Source organism: Lutra lutra, chromosome 9, assembly GCF_902655055.1.
Source record: "Lutra lutra chromosome 9, mLutLut1.2, whole genome shotgun sequence".
Lineage (NCBI taxonomy): Eukaryota > Metazoa > Chordata > Mammalia > Carnivora > Mustelidae > Lutra > Lutra lutra.
In genome coordinates, this window is record NC_062286.1 from 127,983,038 (window position 1) to 128,007,603 (window position 24,566).

Sequence of the window (24,566 nt, forward strand, 5' to 3'; positions counted from 1 at the left end):
TCCATCCTCCCTGTGTGGGGGTCCAGCCTGGAGCTGGCCGGAGCTGAGCTGCTGCAAGGTGGGCCCGGGGTGGGGCAGAGCAGTGGGGCAGGGCCACCACTATCCTGTCTCACAAGGATCAAGAACACCAAGTATCCCTTTAAGAGTGATGAATCCCACTGGGACCATGGTATTTTCGGTAAATCACCTACCTGCCTATGGTTGGCTTAAAATGGGCACCATTGAAAACTTGGTAAAACTGCAAATGTGTTGCCCACATTTCCCATGGACAGAGGAGAAATTTTCAGGAGCAGTGAGTAGAGATGTCACATGCTCCCTGGTACTCTCTGCCTCTTGCCACCACATAGCACCCACAGGATCGACACTGGCAGGGAGGCACACATGGCCATGCGAAGGCACACGGAGTTCTCCTGCCCACCTAGAGTTGTGTGGTACCACTGGGGAGTATTGTGGATGTGGCAGACAGGGAGGAGAGCAGAGGCTTCCTGTGTGGTCCTCCCTGGGAAGGAGACTGAGTCATAGCCCTCTGCAGAGCTATCCTGGTCCCTAGCCCTCTGGGAGTTCCAGATGCCAGCTAGAATCTGAGTTTCCACTGAGAGCCTGGTCTCCAAAAGTTGTTTTCTTTCAGTTGGTAGCATCCTTACTGCAGGCTGGGGTGCCGGGGAGGGTCCTCACTGCAGGCTGGGGTGCCAGGGAGGGTGCTCACTGCAGGCTGTGGAATTTGGAGGATGGTTCCTTAAGGCAGTGGTGCCTACAGGGTGGCAGCACCTCAGGGTGCAGAGGAACTTGGGGAGCTGGACAAGCCCGTCCCTGGAGCTAACCTCCATCCTCTGTCTGTGCAGTCATGATCGTCGTGGCAGTCCATGTCGGGTGGCTGGGCCCACATTTTCCAGTTGGGGAATCAGAATGCTATTTATGTGCCCTCCTGTGGACATAGATGAGTAAGGCATGGGCCTGTGGCTTTTAGGGTGCACTGCCAGTGAGGGAGGATCCCGTACTCAGTGCGGGGGAGTGAACTCTGTCATGGGGCACTGCACCTCCCTCCCCCTCTGCTGCAGGGGTGCTCATGCTAGGGCCACCATCCGCCATCCATGCCCCTTCGCTGGCCTGTGACCATGTGAGCATCACAATGCTGGGGCAAGCCTGCCTTTATATGGCACTGACTCGTGCCAGCCTGAAAGACACTCTGGTGGGCAAGACTCCAGCTCCTGGAAATGCTCGTTTCGGAAGAAGCCACTGGAGTCATTTAATTGTCCGTAATCAGCTTGGACATGTGGGCGTCTCAAAAGACCGGAACTTCCCCGCTCCCGAGCATCTCATCTGAGCCCTTTCGCAACGTTTAAAGTGCATTTTGTTAACATGCTGAGCCTGGCTCTCAGAACTGTGGCAGGTGGAATCGGCATGGCTGAAACCCTGATGGAGAGCGTGGCCACCATCCTCCCGTCGGAAGGGAGGGTGGGGCTCGGGGGGCTCCCCGTGGGCCCACAGTCCTTTGCAGAAGAGATGCGGGGCAAAGCGATCCCACAGGCTGCTCGCAGCAGCTCCCTTACCCGCCCAGTGCGTCGTCGCTGTCGCAAAGCTTCTTCCTCAGTGGCTACTTCAGCTGACCTTCACCAGTCTTGAGACGTAGTAGGTTGTCATTAATCCCATTTTATAGATGAGGAAGCTGAGGCTGGAGGATGTTGAGTGGCTCGTTCAGGGAGGGGACAGCTGGGGCTCAGAGCTCCACACATTACTTTGTTCTATCCCTGCCTCAAGCCGGCCACCAACTTCCTTCAGCCAAGTGTCCCTTTGTCAGAAAGCTGTTCATAACCCTGAAATCCAAATTAGGTCCCCTCCCCTTGATCCTCTCTCATGACACTATGTCTTTTTAATCCGTGGCATCTGTTACTGCTTATCTGTGCGACGACTTGGCTGGCATCTGATTTCCACACTAGACTGTGACTTCCATGAGAGCAGGATCTGGTCCCTCATTCACTGTTGTAGCTCCCAGTGTGTTACAAAGCCTGACGTAAAAGGCACTCGGGAAAGACTTGCGTGATGGGTCATGTGGGCCCTTCTCTTTTCTGGACTTTAGTTTCTCTGGCAGTGAAATGAGGCAGTTGGAGTCCCCCAGGGGAATCCAAGTCTCTTGTGCTGTCACTCAGAGTCTCCCTAACTTAGCGCTTCATAGAGAAAACATCAGGGTTCCCTGTGATTGACCAGCCACCTGGTGGCAGGAGCCAGCCTTGATGGGAGCAGATTTAGCAATTGCAATCTAGACTTCTTACAGGGTACCAGTTGGCTTTCGTTGCATACGAAGCATGTCAAGGGGCTCCTGGGTTGATCAGTCGGTTGGGCATTGGACTGCTGATTTGGGTCTCAGAGTCCTGAGATCCAGCCCTGCATTGGGCTCTGTACCCAGCACAGAGTCTGCTTGAGATTCTGTCTCTCCCTTTCCCTCTGCCCCTGCTCTGCTCATGCTTGCTCTCTCTCTCCCAAATAAATAAATAAACAAAATAAATAAAATCTTTAAAAAAAACCCTAAGCAAGTCAAAACTTAACGTCTTAAAACAACAAATATATACATAGTTCAAAATTCCATGGGTTGGTGGTTTGGTTGGGTTTAGCTGGGTGGCTCTTCTGGCTGCAGCTAGGACCCCTGTAAGTGGCCACTGTAAGCTGCCAGGTCAGCTGTGGGCTGGTTGGCATGGGGACTCACTTCTCTTCAGACAGTCCTTGTCCCCCAGCAGGCTAGCCTGAGGTGGTTCACGTGGTGGGAGTGGGTTCCCCGAGCAGCAAGGACAGCAGCTGCAAGACCTATTGAGGTCTAGGCTTAGAACTGGCACATGAGTACTCCCAGCACATTCTGTCACTCAAAGCAAGTCAGAGAGGCCAGTTGTAGACTCAAGCATGGGGAAGTAGACCCCACCTGTTGATGTGAGGAACTGTAAACTATTGTGGTCTTTTAACAAACCCATGGGAACACGGGATGTTGTTCCTGCTGATTTTACTGAAGAATAACAGACTCATCCAGGACATGCAGCCCCTAGTGGCTTGGGGGGCTCCAGGATCCCTTTTTCTTAATGTTTTCTTCCAGTCTTTTCCCTGAAGTGCTTGTCTAACTCCTCCCCCCCCCCCCCGCAACATATACACATGAATGCCCTGTCATGTTGTGCTGCCCCACCAACCGCAGGGATTGTATGGTCCCAGTTCCTGGGGGGCTGACATAAACATCTGGGCAAAATGATGGTCTCCTCGCCACCAGAGGATTCAGAGTACAAACACTCTATATGTCTTTTTCTTTTCTTTCTTTCTTTTTTTTTTTTTTTTTAAAGTAGGCTCCTTGCCCAGCCTGGTGCCCAACATAGGGCTTGAACTTACTACCCTGAAATCAAGACCTGAGCTGAAATCAAGAGTCAGATGCTTAACTGAGACCCCCAGACAGCCCCAGAGTACAAAGAGTCTAAATGGCATAAAATGCATGTTATAAATACAGTTAAATATGAGATTCACCCATTGAGCAAATGTTTATTGGGCACCAATTATGTGCAAGGCTCTTGGCTCTTAATGTAAGCAGGAAGCCATTTCTGGAAGATGTGCTTCTAGAACATACCATTTCGTTGTATTAAGAACCTGCTCTTTAATGTAACCTTCTCTTGAAACACCATCTTTTTTATCTAGAAACGGCAGTAGAGACCAGTTTCCTATGGGATCTGTAACAACCAACTGTACCTCCTGTTACAAACTTTCAAACCAGCTTTATGGGCTTGCAGTTTCTCTTGCAAATGCATACTTTATTGTTTGGTTTTTACAAGTTTCCACAAAATTCCTGCCTGGTTACCTTAGCTTTCACACAGTATCCCCTTTCCCCCCTCCCTGGACCTTGTGTTTCCTTTTGAACCAGACTCCTGTGGGTGGTCTGAGACCAAGATGCAATTCTCAGGCGTGGCATCTGGCCCATCAGCAGCTTCTGGGAGGTGGGGGGCCTTGTAGAGATAAGCTCCCCCCACCCTCGGTTGAGAACAGACCCTCGCCAGGAGTCACAAGGACGATATTTCCCAGTTATGTGACCCTGGGAAGAGTCTCCTTCTTGCTGGGATGAGGCTGAAGAGGAAAGGAACAAGGCTGTGGGCTCAGCAGACTTGGATTCAAATCAGCTCTTGCATATCCCAGCCAGATGCCCTCTATAACCCTGTGCAAGGGGTAGCAGTGTTCGTCAGTTGGGAGAAGTAACGTTTCCCACCCAGAGTACTATAAGTACCTGAGAGGAGTGGTATGGATTCCCGTCACCAGGCCGGGGCAACCGTCCTCCAGCTGCTGTGAGTGCCGGCTGCTAACTATTCACAGCTGCCCCTTCTCTGGAGGATTGGCCTCTGCCAAATGAGAACCCTGGATGGGGAGGAGTGTGGGGGATGGTCTAGAAGGCCAGGTGGGCGTCTGGTCTCAAGCCAGGAGCAATTCTGCAGATCCCCGCGGAGCTCCGGCTGACACGGCATCCCTGCTCAGCTCCTTCCCCTGCCCTGTCCTGTTGCCCTCCCTTCCCTTTGGAATCACTTCTCAAGGGGAATGTCAGTGTCATAGGAACCCTAATCTCAGGCTCTACTTCAAGAGAATGTAACCTAAGATACTGTATGAACTTCCAGCCTTCCATAAAACTAGCTGGGACTTATTTCCATGTTTTTCTTGTCCTAAATAATGCTTTGGTTACACAAATGACTCTCTGGTCACCTCTTGTGCTCATTTATAGCTCTATGCCTTTGCATGCACTGTTTCTTCTGATAGGAATCCCTAACCATTTTCACCCAACAAATGCCATTTGTCCCTTCAGGGGCACTGCAGATGTCAGCTCTTTAGTCTACCCTTCCTGGTTGTAGGTAGAATGTCCCGCTCTCATAGCTGTAAATATGACTTCCGCTAAAGATTTCTGACTTTATCCTAAGAATTATTGAAAGGATGTGTGTGTGTGTGTGTGTGTGTGTGAGAGAGAGAGATAGGGAGGGAGAGAGGGAGGGAGAAAGCTGGCACACGACTATTTCCAGCACATTCTGTTAGTCAAAGCAAGTCACTGGGCTTTATTAGTGAGAAAGAGATTGAGACTGAATAACATGATCAAATAGTATAGTTTTAAAGGTTGTTAATGGCAAGAGCAGGTACAGGTAGGCCACATAGGAGGGTAAGTGAAGGATGGTATATCCTTTATTGTGGTAGAGGCAGAGGAGAAGGAAAGAAGTGGTTGGATCTAAGATATGTTTTGAAAATAAAGTTAGTAGGTCTTGCCAATGGATAGATCAAGGGTGAGAGAGAAATGAAGGAGTAAAGGATGACTCTCAGGCTTCCAGCATAGCCCTTTCTCCAGCATGGTGGTATCAGTTTTCTAAGTTGGGAAAGGCCTGGGGAAGTGCAGATTTGATGAGGTTAGACTTGGACATGTTACATTTGAGATGCTCATCCAAGTGGAGATGATCAAGTAGGGAGATGGCTGGAACTCCTTGGGGAAGTCAACTTGGAAGTTCTTTGCCCATGCTATTAAAACCTTGTGAGGAGGAAATTTGCAAAGACAGAGAGAGAAGAGTGAGGAGAAGACCAAGGAGCTTAAATGTTGAGCTCCAATATTTGAAAGCAAAGTGTAGGAGAAGAAGACCTTGAAATAGGTTGAGAAGCAGTGACTAGAGAAGTAAGAGGAGAACGTGGAATCTTAGATGGAGGTAAGGGATTTTGGGGAAAATGATCCTGGGTCCACAGCTTCTTCCCTTTCAAAGGATAACTTTTACATAAATCAGAGATTTATATGTACTCATGGCACAAAGGCACCAGAATAAACTTTAAGGTATACTTTACAGCTTTAGAGTGGAAAAGATATTTCCATGACTCCAAGTCTTAGAAGAAAGGCTTAAAAATTTGACCACAAATAAAAAAGAAAAAAGAAGGAAAACAACTTTCGTATGGCTAAAACAGCATAAGTAAAGTCAAAAGACAAATGAAAAATTGTGCCAAATTATTTTCAACTCACCATATAGTCAAAGGATTAATCTCCCAAATATATAAAGAGTTCCCAGAGTACACCTGCCTGGCAAATCCTCACCGGAGGATTTAAATGCAAATCCTCACTGGAGACCTAAATGTGAGACAGGAATCCATCAAAATCCTAGAGGAGAACACAGGTGGCAACCTCTTTGACCTCAGCTGCAGCAACTTCTTCCTAGACACATCACCAAAGGCAGGAGAAGCAAGGACAAAAATGAACTATTGGGACTTCATCAAGATAAAAAGCTTTTGCACAGCAAAGGAAACAGCCAACAAAACCAAAAGACAACCGTCAGAATGGGGGAAGATATTTGCAAATGACATGTCAGACAAAGAAGAGCTCATATCAATAATCTATAAAGAACTTAACAACTCAACACCCAAAGAACAAATAATCCAACCAGGAAATGGGCAGATGACATGAACAGACATTTCTGCAAACGAGACATCCAAATGACCAACAGGCACACAAAAAAGTGCTCAACATCACTTGGCATCAGGGAAATACAGATCAAAACCACAGTGAGATACCACCTTACAGCAGTCAGAATGGCTAAAATTAACAAGTCTGGAAATGACAGATGTTGAAGATGCGGACAAAGAGGAACCCTCCTACACGGTTGGTGGAAATGCAAGCTGGTGCAGCCACTCTGGAAAACAGTATGGAGGTTCCTCAAAAAGTTGACAATAGAGCTACCCTACAACCCAGCAATCGCAGTACTGGGTATTTACCCCAAAGATACAAATGTAGTGATCCGAAGGGATACGTGCACCCCAATGTTTATAGCAGCAGTGTCCACAATAGCCAAACTATGAAAAGAGCCCAGATGTCCATCAACCAATGAACAGATAAAGAAGATATGGTATATATATACAACAGAATATTATGCAGCCATCAAAAAATGAATTCTTGCCATTTGCAACCATGTGGATGGAACTAGAGGGTATTATGCTAAGTGAAATAAGTCAATCAGAGAAAGACAATTATCATATGATCTCCCTGATACGTGAAATTTGAGAAACACGGCAGAAGTTCATGGGGGAAGAGAGGAAAAAATGAAATGGGATGAACTCAGAGAGGGAGACAGACCATAAGAAACTCTCAATCTCGGGAAACAAACTGAGGGTTTCTGGAGTGTAGGGGAGTGGCAGGGATGGGGTGGTTGGGTGATAGACATTGGGGAGGGTATGTGCTATGATGAGTGATGTGAGTTGTGTAAGACTGATGAATTACAGACTTGTACCCCTGACACGAATAACTCATTATATGTCAATACATTTTTTTTTTTTAAAGTTCCCAGAAATCAATTCAAAACCCTGGTAGAAAAACATGTGGGAGATATGATTCAATAAGGTTTCAGTACAGGAAATGCAAATGGATTTTAAGTTTGTGAAAGGATGCAAAAATCAGTTCCTGAAAGAAACAAAACTACCATTTCTCACCTCTTAGACTGAAAAAAATGCAAAGGTTTGACAATAGACTCTGTTAGAGCCCCTGTGGGGAAACAGGCACTTTCATACAGTGCTTGAAGGGAGAGTAAATTGCTGTAACTCTATGGAGAGCAAGCTGGCAACATCTATCAAAATTACAAATGCATTGACCTTTAACCCAGCAATTTCCCTTTTGGAAGCATATCCTACAGATACATTTGCTCGCCTGAGAAATGGTGTCTTCAAGATTACTGGTCTTGGTATTGGCATAATGACGAAGAATTGGCAACAACCCAAATATGTAACAATGTGGGACTAGTTAAATACATTATGTACATTTATCAAGGGGACTACTTGGGGCTCTAAAGAAAGAATGAAGAAACTGGAAAGATAGGGAAGTTCTGTAGATACATTGTTTATTGAAAAAGGCAGGGTGATTAACAAGTAAGTCTAGTAGGTTACCATTTGTGAAAAAAGGTAGTGAGATTTTCTTTCTAGGTGCTTGTGTTTGATGAAAGCAACTCTGGAGGGATATATGGGAACTACTAATAGTGGCTTTGTACGTTGTGTGTGTGCATATATGTGTGTGTGCATGTTTATGTGTATGTGTGTATGTGTGTGTTATGGAAACTGGGCACGTGGACGGGCATGGAAAAGGGAATTTTCATTGTACCTTTTTATATTTTAGGGTTTTAGACCATAGCGATGTATTATAATTTCATAAAGTTGCATAAAATGTACACAAGAAGGAGAGGGTCAAATGCTCCTGAGGGTTTGGTTGGAATAAGAGTTGAAATGTGTCCAGTAGTTTTAAGGAAAAAAAAAAAAGATCATCGTGGATCTCAGATAAAGCGTCTTTGATGGGTAGTGGACTTTGTGCAGGTCCTGGGGTGGATCGAGAAGGAAGCATGCAGTGAGGATGTAAAGAGGGAGTGTAGACACAACTTGTGTCGTGCGTGTGAAGTCTGGCTGTGCAGGACAAGGGCCAGGGCCATAGCTCAATGAGATGAGGACTCCAAAAGAGGGGTTTTTAAAATTTTTTTGTTTGTTTTGTTTTGTTTTTTAAGATGAGAGAATCTTTAGGATGTTAGTTGTCAATGGAAGGCATCCAAGAGAAAGGATAAAGCATGGGGTTCAGGAGAGGGAAGGGTTAATTGATGGGTTAAGTTTGGGGAGGGGCTAGGTCCTGTCCAGAGATGGACACTCTGGCCTTTGCCAGGAGAGGGGACAAAGGGGAAAGGAGTGTGTCTCTGTAGATTTTTCCTCGGGAGCAGAGGGCATCTGTACCAGAACGCATCTGCTTTCTCTGAGAGGTTTGTGGACAGGTCACCTGCTGAGTCAGGGCACCAAGGGTCTGAAGGGGTGGAGGAGGTCTGGGATATTTGTGTGGCCTGTGGGAGACTGAGCCCTCGGTGCAGGTGCTATGGGGGCGGACAGTTGGATGAATCTGCAGTGAGGATTTGCCAGGCAGGTGTATCAGAAGGACGCTCAAGTTTTTTGTGCACAAGAGAGTGGAAACGAAGAACCAGGGAATCTAAGCTGGGTGAGGAGAGATAAGACTCCACGAGTCCCCAAGCAGGGTGCTGGGCAGTGAGGACACCTTCGTCATGGAGTGGGAAGTGGGTGGTGATTCCGAGAGAAGCAACTGTGGGCATTGATGGGGTCCTGGGTGCATCCAGGGAGGGGGCAGCTGACAGCAGAGCCCAGCATCAGTGTGGTGGCTGCGCTGTAGAGACCCAGAATGGTGCCGAGGTGGGGGGGATGGGAAGCCAGAGCCCAGAGCCGAGGCTGAGAGCATGGAGTGGTAGGGGGACAAGAAGGACATGTGTGGACAGCTTGTGGGGCCGGATACTGATGGAGCTGAGTAAGGCACGGTGGGATTTGTAGGAAAGACAGGCAGTGGTCCAGGTGGGGCAGCGGCGAGGCAGGAGGATGTTAAGCCTGCCTTCCGACCTGAGCTACGTGAACACGGGGGAATGGAAGGCGTGTTCTAAGAAGCTCTGGGGAGATGGAATTTTTTTTCTCTTAGAGTAGGAATCCCAGTGGGCCCAGGGGCTCTTTGAGAGGGGAGAGGTGCAGGGGCTCACATTTGAGGTGCTCCCTGGGGAACCCTAGGGCCTACAGAGCACGGTCAGCACCACTGACTATGAACACTTGCCGGCGTGAGCAGGGTGCAAGGTTTTTGTGTCCCTTGTGAACATAGCAGGAGGATGTGTGCTGGCCTGGAGTGATACCACAAAGGCCAGGATTCCCCATGCTACACGGTGAGGCCTCACAGTGCCTCAAGCACACCTGGAGCGCACAGGCATGCAAGGACTTGCAGTTAACCAGGTTCTTGCTGTGGGGTCTGCACATCCCTGTGAGTGGGCAGCTACCTTCCTTCATAGATCCCCAGGGATGCCTGGTCCATTTTTCTTACCATTGGATCAGGCACACTCCTAGGCTGCGTGGAGGGTATAACCAGGAACCCTGAAGGCCAGAGCTGGTCAGAGTCACAGCTGCAGTTCCCAGGCACCATCCTCTCGCCTTGAGGGTGCATCGTCCTTCCAGCCAGGGACCGTGTAGGATGCCCGGAGTGGGGAAAAGCCCAGAGCTCTGAGTTCCAGGTTCCATCTGCTCCATTTCCTTCACCTGGGCTGGTATCTATACCAGCCTAGTCCTCAGGTGAATTATGAGGGCAGATGGTCTGTTGGATTTTCCCAGCCCAGATACCAATACCGATGATGCTGATGATAGGGACATGCACAGTGCACTTCCTTGGGCTCAGACACTAGAGTTAAATGTTTTCCATGAACTGTGTCCAGTAAGTACTGTTGCTATCCCATCTTACAGATGAGAAAACTGCAGAGCAGACAGAGAGAGGGGTGGTTGAGTCTTTACGAAACGATGCACCGGGAAAAAATGTACAAACAGTAAATGCATCGGGAGGCAGGAGGCCCTCCTGTCCTTGCTGCAATAGAAGATTCTGGGCTTAGTAACTCTGGCCTCCGAGTCTGTGTACATCATAAAGGGTAGGGACGACACGGCTTTTATTGCTTTAATTAAAACCTGGGTGAAGAGCTCGCGATTCATATTAAAATGAAATTGTGTTTCGCTGGCTGTAGTGCCGAGAAGGGAATGGCAGTGATTACTGCTAAGATTACAAACAATCAAAGAGAAAAGGCCTTTTGCAAGCATTTCCTATTAAAGCCACAAACATCACACTTTAAAAATAATTATGGTTGTGTTATCCGAACATGATTCATGAATTCTGAATAAATATGAGGGGGTCTTGAAGGAAACAGTTTCAAGACCATAGATTTTGTTCAAATCTGATGAAATTTAATATCATTTCGCAGCTGGAGAATAAAATGCAAGGAGGGGGAAAAAACCCATCCTATGTGTATGTCAGACGGAAGTAATGAGCTTTCCCTCATCAGTCCTACACACGTGCTTAGAAAAACGGACGAGCCTCTCTTGTTTTCATTGAGAGAAAACTGCTGAGAAAGAGTTGGTTCTTACACCTCACAGATCTTCATTTTGCATTTCAGGGGCTAAAAATATATTCACTTTAAAGCTCTATGTTCTCGGCTGTGAGATGTCTAAATGTTCAAGGATGCAGGCATGGAGGTGTTAGGGGAGGGATTTGGGGGTGGGGCACCTTGGTCTGCGTTTGCTCCACCTCCCCCGTAGTAAAGGTCTTTTCCATACAATGCAGCACATGTTTACAGCATATGGTTTTGTTTCCTTCCAACTATTATGAGAGAAATTGAATCCCTGGAAACATTCCTTCTCTCTAAATGGAATGGAAACAATGAAGATGATGCAGGAAGTTTATGGGTTGGGGGAGGGAACAGCAGTGGGTTGGAAATGTAATTGCAAGGATTTTCTTTAAAACAGCACCCCCTCCCACTCTCAGCCACCTTGAGCTCAGCATCTTCGACCAGACCTGGGTCTTTGCTGGGGAGTGTAGGAGAGCCGTCTGCTTTAGCAACATTTGTTCATTGCCACGTGAAGGCTAGCATCAAGAAGTAGTAATGAAGCCAGATGTGGGACCTATCAAAAATGGTGCTGGGTCCTTAGCTTTTGGAGAATTGGGAGCCTGGGTCTGGCCCTTTTCAGCCTCCTTCACCATGTACCCTTGCGTAGGTCATTTGCCTTCTTCTTCTCTGTGTTTATTGTTTTTTTTTTTTTACATCTGTGAATGGGGGCTGAATCCATGTCTCTGAGACACCTTCTAGGTTGTAATCTGTGGCCAAGGGGTTGGTTTCCTCCCCCCACTCCACCCCCCGGGCTGAGTCTCTAGGAAGGACAGTGGTCTGTCCAACATGCCAGAGACTCACCTCCCCAACTTAGCTCAGTTGCCCCAGTGCTGAGGGGGCCTTACGGATGGAGGTCAGTGGCTCTGAGTGAGGTTCCAGCCCACCCCTGGTGACAATAAAGAGATGCCAGTTGCTTAACCGACTGTGCCACCCAGGGGCCCCTCCAGTCATGGTCTTTGCATATCCCGACCGGGTGACCTTGGACAAGTCAGCCAGCTTTCCCGAACCTCGATTTTGTATTTAGAAGTTCCTCAAAGTGATGCAGGGAGAAGCAAATAAGATGCATTTATATCCTAAGTTTTTATTATAGTGCTTGATATATGGCAAATGGCAAAGTTACACGAGGTGTTATTTTTTTTTTAAACATTTTATTTATTTATTTATTTGAGAGAAGAGAGAGACAGTGAGAGAGAGCATGAGCGAGGAGAAGGTCAGAGGGAGAAACAGACTCCCCGTGGAGCTGGGAGCCTGATGTGGGACTCGATCCCCGGACTCCAGGATCATGACCTGAGCTGAAGGCAGTCGCTTAACCAACTGAGCCACCCAGGCGCCCTACACGAGGTGTTATTAAAGTACCCATTTTACAGATGAAAAAACTGATTTGCAAGAAAATAAAACAACTTGCCCAAGGTCATCTGTCCAGGACGTGGTGGGTACAAGAGTCAATGAGGCATCAGAAATACCAGCAAGGGGGGTGGTGTCGGTCAGCTATTTTTTTTTTTTTAAGATTTTATTTATTGGAGAGAGAGAGAGAATGAGCAGGAGGCAGGGGGAGAGAGAATCTGAAGCAGACTCCTTGCTGCGCACAGAGCCTGACACGGGGCTCAGTCTCATGACCATGAGATCATGACCTGAACCGAAACCAAGAATCTGATGTTTAACCGACTGAGCCACCCAGGAGCCCCACCGATCAACTATTTTATCTGATGCAAATCAAATTGTGTGAAGGGTTGAAATTGAAAAGATGATACTGGAAATATCTTGTTTTTAAAATGTGCCAAGAAACGTTCCCCTTCAAATGACAAAGGTAGTAGAAAATGCCTCTTGCCCACTGTCCACTCGCTGAAGATACACGACACCTTCCCGGCCCCTTCCACTAGACGGACCTCCAGCCCAGTGCTCCCGGGAGCAGCAGGGGATATCAGGCCTCTTTCAGTCACACTAACATAAAAAGGCCTTCTTGGGGCCTAGACAGCCCATTTCTCTGTCTCTCAGATACTCCAAGCTCATGGCTCTGGTGGAGAGCCAAAGTCCAGGCGTGAGGTGGTCGCCTCTGCTAGGCCTGGCATCTTTTGTCCTGCCAGTTCCTAGGAAAGTGTGGAGCACAAGGGACCCAGATGGGAGTGAGCAGCAGGTCTGTGGTCCATGGGACCCCTACATACTTCTGCCTTGTTCTCTCTGTATGACCTTGACCCCATTGCTCACCCTCTCCTGGCTGCACTTTCTACCACTGTCAAATGGAACGATTACTACCTTCCTGGCAGTTGAGTAAGTCAACAAGTGAATGTAGCTTCGTTAAGTATTTTAGCGTAGTTAGACATAAGGGAAGGCTAGGTCCAGATGTCTTATGTCCTGTGTTCCCCTGTAGGGGTGTAGACTAGTTGAGAGGACTAGTTAAGTGGATATAAGGTAATCAGCTTGGCCGGGGCTGGTAATGATAGGAGCTTGGTAAAGTTTTTATTGTTGTTGTTTTTAGAATTTATAATTTGGAGAAGAAAAGCAATACAGGGAGGGAACTAGGAGAAGGTTTGGTAGCTTCATTCTGTGAATGCTTGTTACGTCAGGCTGGGGTGGAATGAATAAGATGAGGTTTGTGCTTCAGGTAAACAGAAACAGAAATCTCACCGCAGGCCAGCACCGCGGGCCCCCGAGATGCACCTGTTTGCCCGATGGCACAGTCTGAACCACCGCCCAGGGCCACTGAGCCATTGAGAGGGCGGCTTACAGGAGCCTGGGGGAGCTGGAGTGCGTGGCTTTGAGGGGAGCTGGGCCAGGCTGGGCGAGGACCCGGAGGTGGGCCGTGTGAACGACTGTTGGCTCTGGAGAGGGGGAAGGAAAGCCTCGTGGCAGTCTGGCTTTGCTTTGTGAGGTGGGCTGGTCTGTTGACCCCTTGAGGAAACCGCAGAGTTCTCTGTAACAGCACAGGCCCTGGAAGCTGATCTGTGCTGCTTCTGGCTGTTAACCGGGCTGGGATGGCCCTCAGGGAGGGCGGCTTGTGGCTAGAGGTGGTGTCTGCGTGATGCCTTCATGTGGGCAGTTCTGAGCCAGCTGCAGGCTTTCATAAACGCTTGCCCGAGACCGTAACACGAGCCGGACGGCAGAAGGCCTGAGGGAGCATTTTGAATTTATTAAATATCCCCCCCCATGCCACCAAATGTAGAAAACGGAAAAGACAGAAATACCCAGTTCACCAGAATGTCTTCATACGTTGTTGTGTAAATTGGCACAGCCACTTTGGAAAACCTTTTCTCAGCATCTAAAGCTCCGTGACCCTGCCACCCAACTCCTGGGTGTTCATTCAACAGAAACGCATTCATGTGTTCACCAAAAGACATGCATAAGCACGTTCACAGTGGCCCGGTTCATAAAAGCACAAAACCAGAAGCAACCCAAATGCCCACGCACAGCAGACCGATGAGTGATGGGATAGTCTGACGCCGTGGAATAGTGCGCAGCAACGAAGAAGGGTTGATGAACTGATGAATCTCACAGACCCTCGGGTGGGGGGAAGAAGTCAACCCCAGACAGAACATTCTGGATGATTCCGATGAGAAGGATTGAGGTACTGACGAATCTCACAGACCCTCGGGTGGGGGGAGGAAGTCAACCCCAGACAGAACATTCTGGATGATTCCGATGAGAAGGATTGAGGTACCGACGAATCTCACAGACCCTCGGGTGGGGGGAGGAAGTCAACCCCAGACAGAACATTCTGGACGATTCCATTTACTTAAAGCACATGAACAGGCGAAATGAATCTATGGTGGTAAAAAATCTGAACCGTGTTTGCCCTGTTTGGGCCGTGGGTCATGAGGAGTCGGGAGGGGCTTTGGAGGTGCCAATACGGTTTTCTTCTTTATTTGGTGCTATTTCCATAAGTCTGTCTGCTTTGTGAGGATTCCTCCTTGAGCTATATACTTAGGACTTTCTGCTGGTTACCCTATGCTGCAATAAGAGTTAAAAAAAAAAAAAAAAGAACTCAAGGTATTTGCACCGATGTCTCCATATTTAGAGACGTGGCAAGATGGGGAAGGGCACCCATAGCCAGACGTCCTGTGTCGTGCGTTCCCCGTAGGGGTGTGGGCAAACTAGCCCTTCATAGTCTGGGCAATTTATTTAACTTGCTGGGAGGGGAAGGACTATTTTTGCCTCATAATGGATGATGAACTGTGAAATTGCTCCAGCCGTGGCTCGCCCCAGGGAAACAGGTGGTATGGGCTTCCCCGGATCTGCTCGGCTCTGCGGGCCCCGACCCTCGCTCCTATTTCTCTGTGGACAGAGCCTTAGGAAACGATTGAAAATATGATCGCCTGAAAAAAGAAAGTGTGTGTGCATGTGTGTGTTTCTGTGACGCTGTGTTGTGGTGCCAGGAAGTCTTGTTTGTGGAATATTTGAAGATGCGCACGTGCGCACACGCTCGTACACAGACACGGTCACACACAAGTACATACGTGTGCATCACATTGATGTAGACACGCTCGCTGATGCGCACCTGTTCACACATTAAACATTACTTTGTGACTCTGAGCAAGCCACATAACCTCCCGGTGCCTCCGTTTCCTCAGTGAAATGGAGGTAATGCTAATATCCAGTTATTGCAGCTGTTATGAATGACACACATGCACACACACACACAGACACACACATACACATTAGATTTTTATTTGTATTTATTTGTTTGATGGCTGCCTCCCTCCTGGACTGTTGGTGTCCTGGGAGCAGGGACCAGGCCAGAGGAGGAGCTGAGGGCGTGAGGGAAGGAATGAATGAAGGGACAGCTCTCACAGATCCGCGGGCACACGTGCTGATGGTTAGAAACGTTGATGCACACATTGGTGCATGTCTGCAGACACATCCATTCACGCATGTAGAGGCGCATGGGGATATGCACGCACACACACCCAGACAGACATGTCCAGCCCCAGGGCTCAGCTGGGGGCTTTAGCTGTAGTTTTAAGACTCTGGGCTGGAAGTCAGAACACAGGGCTCTGTTGGGGGCTCCAGGTAACTGTCATTTATTATGTGACTTTGGGTAGGTCTTTCCACCTCTCAGAATCTCAGGGCTCCTAGCCGGGATGTGACAGAATTGGAATTTGAGCCACAGTCTGCCTGGGTCCAAGTCTGTGCTTTTAATGCCTAAGATTTTGCTGTCCACAGGGTGACCCACAGCCCAGTGGCCTCGCCTGGAGCTTGTTGGAAATGCAGCGTCTCAGGTCCCACCCCCACCTCGTAAATCAGAACCCGCATTTTAACCAGTTCTGCAGGTGCTTTGTGTGCACATTATAGACTGAGAAGCATGGCCTGAGGTGCACTGGCTTCCCCAAGCGTTCAGAGGAATCGGGGAGCCCAGATGTATGCCCGCCCTGGGCACCACCAGAGAGGAGCAATCAGCGGGAGAAGGGGCAGCCGGGAGCTGCCGGTGGACACAGTCAACATGGAGGCTCAGCGTTCCTCTGAGGGCGCCCAGTCCCTACTACTTATAAAGATGCAGAATCGCATGGTCATTAAGAGTACCAATTCATGAGCTCAACTTCTAAATGTAAAAACAATCCATGTTAGTCACCTTGTAGTCCCTGAGGGTCAGACACCCAGGTTTGGCTTAGCGGGGTGCCTCCACTCCAGACCTCTCACGAGGCTGCTGCGGTCTGTGTAGTGATCTGAGCTGCAGCCTCATCTGAAGGCCCCACCGAAGGGAGATTTGCTCCCAAGCTCATGGGTGGTTTCGGGGAGTCAGATTGCTTGAGCATGACTTCTGAGTTGGAATCTGGCTTTCTTCCTTCCTAGCTGCATGACTTCCATTGAATTTCACATCACAGTGCTTCTGTTTCTTCCTCTGTGAAATGGATGTAATAACGGCACCTGCCTCATAAAGTTACTGTAAAGACTAATAAATTCATATGTGAAAAGTCCAAAGAACAGGGATACATTTAGCATGTTGTAAACACTATACAAATCCTTGCTATTATTATTATTTGAACAAAAGTACAGAGAAGCAGGACTGCACAACCTTGCCTTCCAGAGGTCACTCACTAAGCCTTAGGGGAATGGATGAGCTCTGGGTTGCAGTTTCCTACTGGGGCTTTGGGACATATGAACAGGAGCATGGGGTCCAGGCTATAGGAGGAGGCTTTGCTCCATTCTGCCCAGAGTAAACTTAGAATGCCAGGCCTATTCCTTGGTTCCACCACCTGGGAAGGCACAGGGGTGTTGTGGTAATCCTGAGTATGAGCAGATGTCACTTGAGGGCACAGTGGCCCAAGCAGAGTGTCTAGCACATCCAGGGGCCTGGTGATATCAGAGTATGTCTGGCTCACTGTGCCAGGTGTCAGGTGATGTTGCAGGATCTGGTCCAGGAGGTGTCATGAGCCAGACAGACACTGGGACCCTACTCTGAAGGCAGTAAGCCTTGGAAGGGTCTGAGCTGGGCAGTGTCCCTGGAGCAGCATGAACTGGGGGACTTGCCTCCTTAGCTGTATTGTCACAGTACCTCAGAGAACTCACAAAGGCCAGTCTCTGAGGACTTGGGCGCATTCATACCCAGGCAGCTGGCTTGGCACATTTTTAGATGATGGCACTTCCACAGTTTTTAAAAGGTGGAGATAGAAAAAAAGACTGACTGCAAATAGATTTTTTTTTCCCCCAGAAGCTATTTTAACACGGAAACAACTGGAGAGCCTACTCATCATTTTAAAATGCTTGTAAATTAGTACTGCCTCATGTCCGCCTGTGTACCTATAAACTAGTGGCACATACGTGGATTAAATTTGGGTTTAAAAATCCCTTGGTCCAACTCCCTCTTTTCACGTGGTGTAGCTTGGGGCTAAAATGGGGGCAGTGACTTTCCCAAGGTCACACAGTCTATCCGGGGCAGAGCTGGGACTCTGGCACCTTTGTAGGCAGATGATTCCAAGGTGAGAACAGAGAACCAGGAGACCCTCAGGGGTGAGGTGAGAATTATTTCACTCTGAGAAGCTTTTCTTTCTTTTTTTTTTTTAATTTTTTAAAAGATTTTATTTATTTATTTGACAGACAGAGATCACAAGTAGGCAGAGAGGCAGGCAGAGAGAGAGGAGGAAGCAGGCTCCCCGCTGAGCAGAGAGCCTGATGTGGGGCTCAATCCCAGGACCCTGAGATCATGACCTGAGCCAAAGGCAGAGGCTTTAACCCACTGAGCCACCCAGGCACCCCACTGAGAGGCTTTTCTAAAGGAAAGCCCACTTCAGGCATTTGCTGATTTCTTCAAGCTTACAGGGAAGGTGGTGAAGAGCCCAGCCCTGTATATGTAACAGCAGATCATCAGTGAATTCATTCATGCGTTCATTCATTCAGAAAAATATTTACTGAGTAGCTACCTTGTGTCAGGCAATGTTCTAGGTGCTAGAAATATAACTGTGAGTGCAGCAGTCCAGGCCCTGGATTCTCATTCATTCATGCATTGTTTCATTCAGCAAATGTTTATTGAGGGCCTCCTGTGGGCAAGGCACTCTTTTTGGTCTTGGGCTAATCAGTGACCAAACAGCAGAATTTACATTCCTGTGAAGGGACTAGGCAATATGTATTATTTTTTTTTAAGTCACAGGTATTGTGTGTTAGGTGGAAGAAGTTTGGGAAGAAAAACCACCTCTAGGAAGGGCTTAGCAAACCATGGCCCATAGGCCACAGCTGGTCCTCCACTGGTTGTTTGTAAATAAAGTTTTATTGGGACACAGCTGTATTTGTTTGTTTAAATGTTGTCTGCCGCTACTTCCATGCTACAGCAACAGAACTGAATAGGGACAGAGACTGTATGACCCACCAGCCAAAAAGATTTATTATCTTTACAGAAAAAGTTTGCTGACCTCTCCTCTAGGATACCCAAGGGAAGGTGTTGGATATGTGATTGGATATGTAAGGCAGTTGGATATATGATTACAAGAAATATATTATAAAAATAAACACAACTCTGCCACTTATTGGGAAAGTGGGCTTCCTTGTCTGTAAAATGGGATGGAACCCAGTGCTCAGGCCGGCCCCTCTCCCTGGGGTGCTGTAGCCCCAAGTTATCCTCAGCTTGTCTACTTGTTGAGATTGTTTCCTCTTAAAGGAGAAGGGAACTCCACCACTCATGGCTCAGTTTTTCCAGAAATACCACCCAGCCCCCAGACACCACCCTGATACCCTGATACCCTGACTGGTATCAGTCCAGAAAGCTACCTGAACTTTAGAGTGACAGAGAATTTCCCAAACTGAAACACACAGGGATAACCACCATGTTTGTTCCCAGGTACAGTAATGTGACTGATAGCCCTGGTCCCTTTGTGGTGCCTCTGGCTGCTCTGATCTAGGGTTTTCAGGGTCAAGACCACCAACAGGGTGTGTCTACTCTCCCTCCTCCCCCACTGTTGCCTGTAAATAAAGGCTTCAAAGGATGTTGCATTCCTCCCCTACCTCCAGAATCCACATTTAACTTTAACTATCCGGCTTCTTCACTTCCATTTTGTTTGTATTCGGTATGAGCTTTTATTTGTTTATTTATGTATTTTTAAGAAGCATTTTGAGTGGGGGGGGGGAATGATGGCCCAGCAAGAAGGCGTAATTGTACTGATTTCCAGAAGCGCAGCGATACGCCAGCTCTGATGTACTGCGAGACATGAATCAGAAAGATTCTATTACACATCTCTGGGACAGGCGACACAGGGGTATTATCCAAGATGATTAATTTGACTTGGTCATTATGGACACAGACAAGCCTGACAAAATTGTATTGCATTCCCCACTGAATTCATAAAATCGCTGTACACAGAATCAGTTACAACGCTGGGTGCCCTGCTCCGGTGGATGGGATCTCAGGTTTGGATAAGGTAACAATTTCCTTGTTCTGAAAACAGAGCCGGGAGACCCTGAATTGAATGACAGTCTTTTTCGCTGAGATGTTCTCACAGGGTGTGGGTTTCACTTGCGGAAATGGTAGGGTGGTGAGGCGGCTATGTCCTTTACTGTCAGACCAGGATTTTAGAGTTAAAAGGGTATTAAAAATTACCCTAGGACAGAGGCATAAACCAGGACTGTCCTCGGCCGGTGAGGGTTAATGTGTGTGCTGGGAGGGTGCGAATAGTGGTAGAGAATGTGTTCGCTCCGGATAGAGCATCTTGTCTTTGTTCCCATAAATGCAACCTGAGTTACTCTGGATAAGTCATTTTGCCATTTCGGACCTCAGTTTCTTCATCTGCACAGTGGAAAAGATATTTAATACTTGCTCTGCTTTACCACCTGACGTCTTTTTCCCCCCTCCCTGGGCATGGAGGAGGGGTCGTGTTGATTTTCTGTTCATGTATTTTCACATCTGTTTCCTTGCGTAATTCTCTCAGCTGTCAGGTGGGGTTTTGCAGATAAGTAGACAGTTTGGATAAAGTGCCAGAGGTCCCTTAGCGCGTAAGTGGCGGGACTGGAATTCCCCGAGGTCAGACTAACTCCAAGGCCAATATTCTGTCTGCAGATCAAAAACAAAACAAAATAAAACAAAAAACAAAACAAGAAAGAAAGAAAAAAAAAACCCCAGTACTCCCTGATTATGTATTCCAAGAAACGGGAAGTCTTTTTTGAGAAAAACATTGGAAATCCATAAAAGCACCTGGAACCCCGAAGTCCTGTGTCAACACGAGGTCCTGTTGCTGTCCCTCAGGTTATTTATACAGCAGCCTGGATTTCTACAAGAAGGCAGAGGTCCATCCCTTGCTCTTTCCTCCCGGCTCGTGGCCTTGGGCGGCAGTGGGGATGAGCGCGGGCGGTCTGTCACCTGTGCTTCCACCCCCATTTCCTCTGATGCTGGTGGAGAATCAAGGTCGGGCAGGGTGAGGTGGGGTTCAAGGAGTAGGGTCAGAGCCTCTTGCCGATAGATGTCCTACTGTCTGTGTCCCCTGATTTAGCAAATTTTTCCTATACTGGTTCTTTCCCATGAGGCCCACTGAGCTGGGATCCGGGCCATAGCTCACCTGTTATGGCCTCTCCACCGCTGGTCCACTGCAGATGGGATTCATGCTGCCGTGGCCTCCGTACCCTCCTAGGCCACTGTCTTGGGTGGGACCCTTCCAGATGCCTTCAGCTGGCTGCCTTCCGCAGCTTTCACGTGCTCCCAGGACCGCTTGCTCACCCTTGCCTTGCCACACCACGTACGTGCAGACCGTTCTTTGTCTCTCCCCCATCCTCTCTCTCTCTTCTATTCTCTCAATCGCTCCTGGCCCTGCCAGCTCAGGCAGCTCCAGCTATCCTCCCATCTCGCCCAGACTTACCAGCGCCAGTGTCCTCCTGAGTCTTTCAACCCATGAGCTGGGTCCTCCTGAGAGCTCTTTCTCACTGGGCTTCACCGGGGAGGCAGGGGCCACCTCCTGTCTAGTGCTGCACCCTGAGTCCCAGCCAGCTGTGCCACTGGGGCCTTTCTCACTGGGCTGGAAGGTGGGGCTCCTCTACTCCTCTAGGTTCCCCTTTCTCTTATGCAGCGTTGGAGTGGGTGATGGAAGGGGAGTCCAAATGTCCGTCTGAGAACCTTCTGGAAGCATGAACTGTATAAAGTGGGAAATCATCAAGTTGTGAAATTTCTTCCCCAAGAAGATATCATTCATTTGTACATACTTAACGACATAGTTCTGAGACAGATGAAGCAAAAATGAACAGATATATGAGAAGAAATGGATCAAATCGCCATCATGGTAGACATTTTTTACCACTCTCATAGACCAAGGATCAATCAGAAAAAGAAAACTAATGATATTTTAGGAGATTTAAACAACAGAACTAAGCTGTTCTGTTGGATGGATGAAAATTAGCTTTATGCTGTATTACAAAGGAATTTGCATTGACTTTCAAAGAATCAATATATTTTTCATTCCCTTTTGGGTATTCTGTCTTTTTTTTTTTTTTCCTCAGTGGTTTTTGCATTTGTTAGCCTTTTAAAAACACCCAGCTATTCCTTAAATTTATCTAAAATTCATTATCTGTTTTATTACTCTTTCTTCTACTGACTTTTGGGTTATTTTCTTCCTGTGGCTAGTTTCTTGAGTTGAGTATTGAGTTTATTATTTTTGTTTGTTTTTCTTCCCTCTAATAAATTCACGTAGGTCAATAGTTACAAATTTTCCATTGTTCACTTCTTGTAGGTTTTGTCAGGTAGTATCCTCATTGTCTGTGATTTCAGTTGCGATTGCCTCTTTGACCCAAAAGTTATTTAGAAGATGGCTTTTAAAGTGTCCCAGGCTTTAGAAGCCTCTGCTTACTTCCATTTCTTTCATGCTCCTTCTTCCTCTGCCTTCTTTGTTTTCTTGTTAAAAAGTAGGTTTGTGATTTAGATAGTTCAGTGTGGGCTATACCATTTCTTCCTTTTGAGAAATTTGAGATTGTCTATTTAGCTAGTACATGTTCATGTTTTTTAAGTGTCCCATGGACATTTGAGGAAAATGCGTGTTCTTTAAATAGCAGAAGAGGACGCCTGGGTGGCTCAGTGGGTTAAGCCGCTGCCTTCAGCTCAGGTCATGATCTCAGGGTTCTGGGATCGAGCCCCACATCAGGCTTTCCGCTCAGGAGGGAGCCTGCTTCCCTCTCTTTCTCTCTGCCTACTTGTGATCTCTGTCAAATAAATAAATAAAAATCTTAAAAAAAAATCAATAAATAGAGGAAGACATCAAGAAGGTGAATTGTGTTTGTCAGTTTCTGAAGATAGCTGTTCATGTGTCCTTGTGTTTATGGTTTTGTTGAATCTTCTTCATGCTTCTAAACAGTCTTTTACATTTTATATTGCTGTGGTTAATCAGTCTACATAAAAGTTTACATCTGTCGTTTGTTCTTTGTGGATTGTTATCGTTTATCAACCGGAGTATTCCTCTTAGTTCCTTTGGTGCTTTCACCCTAAATTATACCTCATTTGTTATTAATTTTGCCACTTCTGCTTTTTATTTGCCTTACATATCAGCTTATTTTTAACCTTCTGTGTCATTTTATTTTGGGCATTCCTATTATAAATGTCATAGGTTGGATTTATGTAGTTTAATCAAAATATTAATCTTTTATCTTTTAATAAAGGGATTAAAATCACTCATATTTATTGTGATTAGTAACATCTAGTTACTACTGTCATCTTGTGAAGGTTCTTTATTATCGAGTTTATAGTTCATTCCCATTTTCTTTTCTTCTTTTCAGATTTTTGTTAGGTGGATCCAATTCTATTTTCTTTTCCTTTGTTTTGGTTCCTCCAACAGTGTGCAGTTTCTGCTTTCCCTTACAATTATAAACAAAAAGAGCTAATAAATGAATTCAGGGAAGTTTCAAAGTGTAAGATCAACACACAAAAACCAATTGTGTTTCTATATACAGTGCAATGAACAATCCCAAAAGGAAACCAAAAAAGCAATTCCATATATAATAGTGTCCAAAAGAAGAAAATATGTAGGAATAAATCTAGCCAAACAAGTGAAAGACTTGAACACTGAAAACTAAAAAACATTGCTGAAAGAAATGAAAGAAGACCTAAATAAATGGGAAAGACATCCTTTGTTCCTGGATTGGAAGTCATAATTTTGGTAAAATTCCAATATCATGCAAGCAAGCTATAGACTGAGTACAATCTCCCTGTCAAATCTCTACCAGCCTTTTTGGACAGATATGTAATAGCTTTCAAATATGTATGAAATTGCACGGAGCCCTGAATAGCCACAAAAATCTCACCAAAGAAGAACGAAGTTACACAACACACAATTCTGAATTTCTACAAAGCCGCAATAGTCAGAATGGTGTGGTACTATCCCAAGGACAGATACACAGACCAATGGAATAGAATTAAAAGAATCTAGGAATAAACCCCTGCATCTCTAGCCAAACTGATTTTTGACAAGGGTGCCAAGACCATTCAGTGGGGACAGAATAGTCTCTTTACCAAATAGTACTGAGACAACTGGATAGCCATGGGCAACAACATAATGAAGTTGGACTCCACCTCCTGCCATATGCAAAACATAAGTCAAAATGGACCCATGACCCAAGTCTCAGAGCTGAAACCATAAAAATCTTAGAGGAAAATAGGGGTAGCCCTTCATGACATTGGATTTGGCTATGGATCCTTAGGTATGACATCAAAAGCATGAGCAACAGAAGAAAAAATAGATAAATTGGACTTCATGACAATTACATACTTCTGTATATTGAAGGACATTGTGAGAAAGGTGAGAAGACAACCTATAGATTGGGAGAAAAATACTTGCAAGTCACATATCTTCTAAGGGTCTGTATCTAGAATATGCAAAGAACTCTTTAATACAGCAACAAAAAGACAATCCAATTTAAAGATGGGCAAAAGACTTGAATAGACATTTTTTCAAACAAAATATGCAATTGGCCAAGAATCACATGAAAAAGATGCTCACCATCACTAGTCATCACTAGTCATTACTAGTTCATACAAATCAGAACTGCAGTAAGATGCCATTTCACACCCCCTGGGATGGCTATAAAGAAAAGTAGTGGAACATGGATATTGGTGGTGAGGATGTGAAGAATTTGAAACCCTCATACATTGCTGGTAGGAATGTAAAATGCGCCACCACTGTCAAAAGAGAGTTTGATGGTTTCTCAGAGATAGACATA

At 46.7% G+C, this 24,566-nt stretch overlaps 1 protein-coding gene across 9 annotated transcripts in view; it reads left to right on the plus strand.

Annotated features, from left to right (window-relative positions):
* The window catches only part of TOX2 (TOX high mobility group box family member 2), a 207,782-nt gene that overhangs the window by 124,974 nt on the left and 58,242 nt on the right, over positions 1–24,566 (plus strand). The window lies entirely within an intron of this gene.